This window comes from Ceratina calcarata, unplaced genomic scaffold (genome assembly GCF_001652005.2).
Source record: "Ceratina calcarata isolate Rehan_Ccalc_2016 unplaced genomic scaffold, ASM165200v1 scaffold32.2, whole genome shotgun sequence".
NCBI lineage: Eukaryota > Metazoa > Arthropoda > Insecta > Hymenoptera > Apidae > Ceratina > Ceratina calcarata.
This window is the reverse complement of record NW_017154651.1, coordinates 7,128-14,860: the sequence shown is the minus strand read 5'-3', so window position 1 is coordinate 14,860 and position 7,733 is coordinate 7,128. Positions and strand designations below refer to the sequence as shown.

At 44.1% G+C, this 7,733-nt stretch overlaps 1 protein-coding gene across 1 annotated transcript in view; it reads right to left on the bottom strand.

The window, feature by feature from the left end:
* Nucleotides 1–5,338, bottom strand: part of LOC108624588 (glutamate receptor ionotropic, kainate 1-like) — a 198,932-nt gene extending 193,594 nt beyond the window's left edge. Inside the window, exon 1 of the mRNA XM_026813222.1 lies at nucleotides 4,894–5,338. The gene's annotated coding sequence lies outside the window, so the exon portion shown is untranslated. The remainder of the gene's footprint in view (nucleotides 1–4,893) is intronic.
* Between the last annotated feature and the right edge of the window lie 2,395 nt (nucleotides 5,339–7,733).

Genomic DNA, 7,733 nt, shown 5'->3' with positions numbered 1-7,733 from the left:
TTGTTGATAAGTCGGGTGTCCGGATGCGAGCTAACGCTCCCGATTCGCAGTTCACGCTAACCGAGCGCTCTGATTGGCCAGGGTTTTTTGTTAGTAACTCCTCAACCACATCTAGGCCAACTTTCCTTACATTGTTATTCGTGTAGTTTATTATTCGTCATTTTCTTAAAACGCTTCGTATTGAGTGGAGCGGTTCACGCGTCAAAAGTCGAGCGTCCGGATTGGAAGCTCGCGTCAACCGAGCACTCTGATTGGTCGGGATTTTTTTGTTAATAACTCTTCAACCATGCGTCGGAGAACTTTTTTGCTAAGGAAAATATTGTTTAAAATTACGTGAGGAACCTCTCATTTCAGTATCTTAGTTTTGGAAAACCCTGTATACCTGGTTTTCTTTATTACATAATCAGTTACACGGCGTAGCCTTTCTCGCAGCGCACTTGAAGCAACATTTAACAGCGTCCAACCACTCCGTCAAAGTTTCCAGAAATAGGCAATGCAACGTTAGCGAGAATAGTTGTACATTTTTTTCTTTTTTTTCCGTTGCAGTTACGCGGCACACAATTCCTGCGGTCCCATAAATCTCCCGGCTTCCGCGTTGACTATACGGCACTCAGCTGTAATCGTCCATTTCGTGTTAGTCCCTCGTCTAACGCGACGGCTCCTCTGTTCGTTCGTTCGTCCGTGAACGTAGATGCATCGAGTATCGCGCGCTCTGCCTTCACGCCTCTTCCTACTTGCGCGTTTCATTCACTCCCTGCGAAATGTATGACCGACTTTTTCACCGTTGCACATCAAGAAACCATTCCTCCCACAGAGACGATGATAAACTTGTTTACACGTAGCAGTGCATTTTATTCGACGTCTCGGTATTAATGAACAAACCACTTGTTTACCGTGCGAAGTGATTAATCTTGAAAATCGAAGAAACAAGTTCGTTATTAACACTAGATTGCCCAAGGAAGTCATTTTGACTGCTTTTGGGCAAATGTACAAATAATAATGCATAAATTATTTTTTCCCAAGTGAAGTAAATTTTTATTATTGTTAATATTTCCTAATAACTTGTTATATGACTGTAAATAATATAAAAAATATTAAAAATTAATTTTAGACAAATCTCTTTACACATTATTCTTTCACAATGCAGTCATTTTGACTGCTTTGGGCAATATAGGTATATACTAAGTTTCAGTCTTTCTAGTGTTAAAATCGTTTTTAGACTCGGTGACTTGAGAACCTATTATGAGACTTAGACTGAAAACAGTCGAGGAATATATCGTGAAAAATTTAATCTGCTTGCCCGGTGAGCTGTTAGGTCCAAGTAGAACAGCAGGACTACATTAATTAGACCCACAATTACGGTAATGGGAGAGTTCGTGCGTTGCAATTATCGTACCGCCGCGAAGGCAGTTAATTAAGAGAAATTCAATTAAGCTCTTTCGGCATGCGCCGCCGTTCTAGGACCCGTAAAGGGCGCCCGAAGTCGGACTGCGCGCATCAAGCCGATTTGCGGAACCGTCGCAACTTCACTTTTTTCCATTTGCTTGTTTATCAAAAGTAGTAGTCGAGTTTTTCCTACGAAAAATTTATCTCGCCGAACATCCGTGGATCCGTACGTTCACCTGTCTGCGACTCGGGGCGCTTCTTGCGCAATCTACTCGGCAGATCCTCGAAGCTTAGCGTAATTGAAACTGTCTGGTCGCGAGCCGCGTAACGACGTATCGCGAGATAATTTCGGGGAACGAGAATCGTACAAGTCCCGTCGAAGATCGTTTAATTCTAGGATCATTTCTTGTACGAACGTTTAATTATCGAAGGATTTACCGGCAGATGTCAGTCACAAATCTATTTTTTCCAAAATGGCGGGGGGGAGAGACTGGCTGTTTCATTAGGTGCCGGAAACAAATAACACGCGTAGCGGCCAGCTTCTAACAGACATCCATTACCACTGTTCGAAATCGATAGCGGGGTGGGATGAAACATGTTTCTGGTAGAAAAACAACCGCCGAATTGGACCAGTGGCGAGCGACGTTGCAAAAACAATTTTCCGTGGAAATAGTATCGGCGATGCAGAAACGTCGGCGCTGGCAGAAATTGGTCGGTGGGGGAGCGAGGATCAGATCGAAAGGGGGGTCCCGCAAATGGCTTGTTAATATCGCGTTTCACGTGGAATAAACTGGTGCCACTGAGCGAGACGGTCGGTCACGCTATTCGCGGGGGTGGCTCGAACGTCCCTCATGGATACTAATTTCCGGGGTGTGGACACGGTCAATTAACGCGACGAGACAATTATTTACAATTACTTTTTACCGAGCGACGACATACTTTTTTTTTTAGAAAACTTCTTTCAGAACTGAACGGAATTTAAATTGTAACGATTTCGGCGTTACGCTCAACGGAGTCGAAGCGGTACTATTGGACACAATAGCGCGTGAAATTCATTAAAGCGCGAGTAGAACCGCAATTGATTCGGCTTCTCTGTGCCATTAAAATGGTTGCGGCCTCGCGTCGACGCCAGCAAGATTGAAAGCTGAACGTCGCTTGATTTGATGGATGTTCTCTTCATTCCGTACGCCGGTTAACCGCCGATACTGTGACTTATCGGTTGATTCGCTACGCGTTTTTCACGGATACTGAATAGGACAGAACAGTTTGCTGGCTGCCGTAGTAAATTTTTTAATTATTTTCTATACGTTTCTGTTTCGTTGATTTTAGCCAGCGTGGTTATAATTTATCACTGCCGTTATCATTTATTAATAGCGTCGACTGACTAATCTGATGCGTCGATTAATATCCTACGTGTTATGTTAAACCTATTAAGGTAGATTATGAACACATCGTGTAGCTTGAAAACGTCGCGAAATGCGGGGCGACAGCTGTGACATTCTTCAAGTGTGAAGTTAAAAAAGTGAAAACTCTTCAAGTCTCTATTAAATTGAAAATAGCTCTATGTATTTTTAAATAACCTCGTGTATTATCGACAGCCGGGTCAAAGTAATTATGTGAAGAGCTATCCAAGTGCCTTCTCGTAGACACGATCCTGTTTGCAGTTTTAATGACCTCCTTCGTTCCCATCACTTCTGGCGCGCCGTTACATCGGCACGAAAGATGAAGATAGTTGGGAATTGCTATGGTAAAAAAATAGTAAATTTTTTAATTATTTTCTATACGTTTCTGTTTCGTTGATTTTAGCCAGCGTGGTTATAATTTATCACTGCCGTTATCATTTATTAATAGCGTCGACTGACTAATCTGATGCGTCGATTAATATCCTACGTGTTATGTTAAACCTATTAAGGTAGATTATGAACACATCGTGTAGCTTGAAAACGTCGCGAAATGCGGGGCGACAGCTGTGACATTCTTCAAGTGTGAAGTTAAAAAAGTGAAAACTCTTCAAGTCTCTATTAAATTGAAAATAGCTCTATGTATTTTTAAATAACCTCGTGTATTATCGACAGCCGGGTCAAAGTAATTATGTGAAGAGCTATCCAAGTGCCTTCTCGTAGACACGATCCTGTTTGCAGTTTTAATGACCTCCTTCGTTCCCATCACTTCTGGCGCGCCGTTACATCGGCACGAAAGATGAAGATAGTTGGGAATTGCTATGGTAAAAAAAGTGTAAAAAAAATCGTTGGCCAAGTGTCGATCGATTTGAATATAAAATCAGTGTTTCAAGAACGACGCGGTGTTTCGTTTTAAGAATGGTGGACAATTAGTGGAACAGATGAAAAAGGTGAAGTTTTTCACTGGATTCGAGACACGTAGACGTGGAAGTTCGGTCGTGAAGAAGAACGCAGAGGTATTCCCTGGGAGACGGGGTTCGACGTTCGATCGAGAAAATCCCGACGCGACTGCTGAAGTGGCTCCTACCAAAGTACTTGGCGAACCGTGCAAACGGATTTCCAAAGTGAGTTTACGCGCGGAAATGACTGTATACGAATGAGCGGAGGCTCGGCGCGACCCGCCAATTCCGTGAAAGCTACGGGCAGAGAAGTACCGGCGGGATGCTGAAACGGCAGTTGTTTGAGTTCCAATTTGCCTTTAATAATTGCATTCGATTAATATTCATTGGAATGCAAAACGGTCCTGTAAAGCGGTAAATCCAGCATCGGTGGACGTACCAAGCGTAGCTACGTGCACGCACAATCCACCGGCAAAGAAAATGCAAATTATTTTTCATATCCCGGGACTCAAATCGCGGTTTTTTATCGATCGATTTAAATCGCTGCGCACTCAATTTCTAATCACCTTTCGATTAAACAATAGAGAAAAAAAACTAGAATTTTAACAATAAAACAAAACGTGTATATAGTGTGCGAATTACATGATTGCCAACGACGTGGGATCGATGTATGCTCGATTAATAAGATTGCACAGCCCCCCCCTCGCGCCATCCATCATTTCCTCGGAGTTTACTCAGTCAACGGTGAATGTCACAGAATGGAAAGATTACGTGAACGTTTGCCAGGCTTGTCAAACTTATAAAAAAAGAACGACAGACATAATGAATTTATCGTTTCCGACGATCGTCATAGTCTGTTAATATCGCGTGTTAAAATTGACACGTTGAAATCGACAGACGAATCGAGCAAGTTTAAACGTGAGCGCACGTAAACTTGCAAACGATGCCGCGAAAATGAAACGAAACGTGACTAGAACCTTGCAACGTGGGACAGAAAACAATTGAGTATCGGTGAATCAGCTGGCGGATTGTATGTATACATTCGTAAGTAGAATGCACATGGAACCAGAAACGTTTTGTCAATACGAGAATCGTTATTCGATCCGTGAACGAAAGTACACAATGACGATGGAATTAAAGGAAAGAGCAACGCGATCACGATTTGTTTCGCACTGATCTTTAATTCTTAAAGCGATGTACATATGTACCTTTACGAACCACGTCGGCCAGGGATCACTGACTCTGCTCCGGTCTTCCGTGGAAATCACTTGCACGAGGATATTATAAGAACAGTTCGAACAAATCACCCTCCGTTATGAACGACAACTATCTCTCACAGAATTATTCACTGCCACGGGATTGTCTTCGGTTCGTACGTGTTCCACGCGAACTATCCATCTGTCCGGTTGACGGTTCTCCCGGCTGTTAAAAACGAGAATAAACGTAAAAATAACGACGACGCGACGATGCGATTTACGGTACGTCGGTCCGGGCACGGGCAGCGAACGCCTGGCCACGGTACTACGTCAAACGGGAGCGGAAGGCAAACTGGACCGAGCGACGGAGTCTGGCAGCTTTGGCAGCTGCGTGTTCGGTCTGGTGCCGCTTTCGCCGGCAACGAGGACGGGGGCCACGGCGACGACGCCGACGCCGACGCCGCTGGTAGCAACGATACGGTGGCGCGACGTAGGAACCGCCGACGCCGGTTGAAGCGCCCTCATCTCGGCCAATTCCGCACCAATATTCCCTCCCGACCTACCTACACCCACGCCGATTCTCCCCCTCTTCCTCCCGATCGTTCTTTCCCGCTTTCATCCCTTTTCCAGCATCCCCTCTTCGCCGCCCCCTTCCCCCCTCCCCGTTGTTCCAACGTAGTCTCCCGTTCCCTACGCTCGGTCCATCTCTCTCGCGCTCGTGTACCCCTCGCAAGCTCTGCCCCCCACTACCATATCGATCCTACGGGAAAGGCCTTGTATGCCGCGTTCCATTTGCTTCGGCCGTGAGCACAGGCTACGAATCGCTCTCTTGTACCGACTCGCTATTTGTTGGTGAAAAGAGTCGACCTGTCGACGTCCGATGCCCCGCTTCAATGGACCCTCGCTCCCCAGTGACTGACGAGAGATGCTGCCGTGAATCAGGCGTTGAATTTTAATCGTTACTCCCGATTCATCCAGTCTGTTTCGCGACGCGCCGAAGGCCTCTTTGCAGCTGATGCCGTGCTTTCTGCATTTTGTCACGACTGCGAGGGGCTTTTGTTTCCGCCGGGGAAAATTCGAAAGAGCATCGCGAGCCAAGTGTTCTCCAGGGGAACCAGCGACTTGGGCAACAACGGTTTTAACATGGACTGGCTAAATCATTCAGAGGCTTCTTTAAAGTCGTAGGAGACGAGTCAGTCGGACTCCGGGGATCCTCGCTTGAAAATGTATTGAAATAAAACTAGGCGAACCGATAGTGTCCTTTAGCTTTAGGAAATTGTTATTAATACTGTTGGAGAGGGGTGGATAGGGTTACCAATTTCAGGGACGATCCGGTTTCAGTTATTCTCCGCTCCCTGTTGGCCATATAACTTTTACGTAGAATCAACATCGCTGTCTTAATCCAAGTCTCCCTGCAACAACACGTGGCATCATTTTCTCATTTGAAGACCTTGGAAGTTCCTCTGTTAATACGAATGATTTGGGAATCTTACGATTCTCAATTTGTCATATATAAATGAAATAAATGAAATATTAGGATTTTAAAACAGGACAGATTTGTCTTCGAAAAACCCGCGACTTGGTTCAGTTAAGCTAGATTAGGTTAGGCTAGGTTATTGTCTTATTGTTTAAAAGAGACAGAGAAGATCCTTTAGATTAGATTAAGTTTTGTAATGCCTGGACAATACTTTATCGAACAGTTAACTTGAATAAATAAGATATTATTAGGATTGTAGAGCAAGAGAGATTTGTCTTTGAAAAACTCGCGACTAGGTTAGGTTGAGTCAAATTAGGTTAGTTTAGTTCAAGTTTTGTAATGCCTGGGTAATACTTCATAGAACTATTGATTTAAATAAATAAGATATTAGTAGGATTTAAGAACAGAAGAGATTTGTCTTCGAAAAACCCGCGACTTGGTTGGGTTGGGTTAGATTAGGTTATTATTCTTTTAATGAGGCAGAGAGACCCACGGAGGTCTAGATTAGGTTAGCTTGAGTTAAGTTTTGTAATGCCTGCACTTCATCATGAACAGTTGATTTAAATAAATAAGATATTAGGGCTTTAGAATAGGAGACCTTTGAAAAAACGATGTTGAGTTAGGTTAGGTTTGATAATGTCTGGACAAGAATTCATCGAGGAATTGATATAAATAAATAAGATATTAAGATCTTAGAACAAGAACGATTTGTCTTGGAAAAAACCGCGATGAGGTTGGTACTGAATTGCGGAATCGAATCTTCCGGGGATTGTAAAGTAAAAGTGGGAGAGAACGATACGTCCGTGAGTAAAGATTCCGAAGAAAAGTCGAGGATCTGTTTCCTCTGAAGGAACATCGGACGCTTCCGTAAGCAACGAGCAATGAAACTCAGATCGTTCGTAAAATTTCAGAGGTAGGATCGATCGAAGACGTCCAATCAGAAAGCTGGGAAATGTAACAACGTTCGCAATGGCTTATAAATTTCGTTTCTTTATTTTCTCCGACCGTTCGGAGAAAGACGTGTGCGCGATATGAAAACATATTTCAGGTCCGACAGCTGCGAAGGATAAACTCTAATTACTACGTTAACTGGCTGTTTTCGTTGAGTTTCTTCGAAACTCGATGAGTTTCGAGATGGATTTTTTAAAAATTCCCTGCGCCATCTCGGAGAATCGAAGTAATCGAAGTAACCGGGCCAAAAAAAGTTGTCCGTACACGTCCGAAAAATTGTTGATAACTTCGCGATGATCCCGGGGTGAAATCGATTCGGTGCCGATTCAATTCTGCAGGGAGGAAATTCGAACGACAGCGTCGTCGGTCGAACGGTCGTAGACGAAAAGAGGACGGCGCGGAGGCTGGAAGAGTGGGGCGGGGG